The sequence below is a fragment of the Ambystoma mexicanum genome, chromosome 13 (assembly GCF_040938575.1).
Source record: "Ambystoma mexicanum isolate Mex_15411 chromosome 13, UKY_AmexF1_1, whole genome shotgun sequence".
Classification (NCBI taxonomy): Eukaryota; Metazoa; Chordata; class Amphibia; order Caudata; family Ambystomatidae; genus Ambystoma; species Ambystoma mexicanum.
In genome coordinates this window covers 668,100,772-668,102,626 of record NC_090938.1, presented here as the reverse complement: position 1 = coordinate 668,102,626, position 1,855 = coordinate 668,100,772, and positions in this window count along the sequence as shown.

Sequence of the window (1,855 nt, the reverse complement as noted above, 5' to 3'; positions counted from 1 at the left end):
TCCTTGGAACGCCTACTCTCCTCCCTCAACCGGCTCACCAGGGATGAAAGCAGTGAAAGCAGTGAGTCAGTGCCAGCACTCCAGGTTCGGGTGACATTGCTGCCCTACAGTGGGAACAACTACCCGGCGGACGCGCAGCATACAGGGTGCTTAGGGACGTACACCCGAAAGTCATGCCGATATCATATCGCGAGGCATCACTTTTACAAAGCGATGAGAAATAAAAGCCATTACAAATGTAATGCCGGCTGTGGGGAAACACACACTTACTTTACTACGTGATTTAAAACGTATTTCAGCGAAACTAGTTGGGCCGATTGTTACGACGGGCAGGACGGGGCAGTCAGACGGGCGCTTTGTGAAAAAGTTCTAAAATAATGCGGAGCCCCATGCCCATACCGCACATTTATGCAGAACATCGACACCCCTCAGTGGCTACTGGTGTGCCCCTTCCAGAAGTCCAGTCTCCTTCTACCATACCCGGTACCCTTCAATGCCGACTCGCATCGTCCGGTGCTCCAGTTTTGGCCATCTGATTTCAGCACTAACATTGTATTCTGTTTGTCCACCACACAAGCAAAATAGAAGCAGCAGTGTCAAAATGTAGGCGGGCTCCTTTGTGCCTTTATACGAGGCCAAAACAACCGCCATTTGAGAACTTTACAATAAAGAGTGGCACTTATTGTATATTTTTGGCCGCTCAGTAAGTGTGGGTTGTGTTGCAAGTGTACCGTGGGCTGTGTATTATCGGCACCCTTCGTATAGGCGATCGCCTGCTTCCGAGACAAGGCGACGTGTTTCCGGAATCCGGGGTGAAATACTTAGCCAGTGCGGTGGGCCGAGCTTGCGTTAACACTAGATGCAAGGGACAGTGCGATGTCATCTTTATCTCAGCATCGTCTCCTGCCCTCGATTCTCCGTAACCACAGCAGCGAATTAATCGTGCAAATGACATCGTCTAATAGGCCGTGTATTGTTTCCGACCGATAGTTGTGAATGCCAGTAAAGAACTTGCCTAGGGCACGTTGTTTCAATAAAAACATTCCCATTATGGGTCAGTCATTTTTATCAATACGGGGTGTACCCCCTCACTTCCAGCCCTCTTTATTTGTGTACCTTTGTTCATTCTAACAAACACTTAATTTGTATTTTAAATTGTTTTTATTGCCACTTAAGAAATTAGAAAAAAATAACATCTTTGCTAAACGTATAGTGGGAAGTTAACCCACGCCCGCAACACGATAACAAGTATTTCTTAATGTAGGGGGGGGGGGGGCACTTTGACTTTATTTTCTCGGTGAAGCTTGAAACACTTCATAGAAAGGTTGCTGGAAAATGACTTTTCGAGAATACTCCGTGTTGCACGTCTTTCTATATTGCACGTTTGCACTGTGTGCATGCGCCCCCCTCAGCCCCCCCCCCCCTTCCCCAGGGAGAGCACGACTTTCTCTCCAGGACAAGGTCTGGCACATGAAGCTAGACCCTTCCCCCTCCCCGGTCACGGACAAAGCCTGGTTCAGGAAGCTCTGCCCCTCCCCCTCCCTAGTTAAGGAGAAAGCCCGGCCCTTGAAGCTGTGGCACTACCTCCAGTCTGGTACAAAGGCCGCTCGTGAAGCGCCCCCACTCGCGCCCCTTCAGCAAAGGACAATGCCTGACTATTGAAGCAACTAGTAGGGCACGTATTTCCAAGGCAGGTTGGCCTGCCTCGAGGCCTGGCCCCCCAATGCGTAATCCCTGTAAAGCCCACCGCTATGCATACATCTTAGCCAGCAGCCTTTCCTGACACTTGGCCGCTTCTTTCTACGTCACATTAATTGCCACCCTTTTCCATCCCTAACTTAAGGGATGTTACACT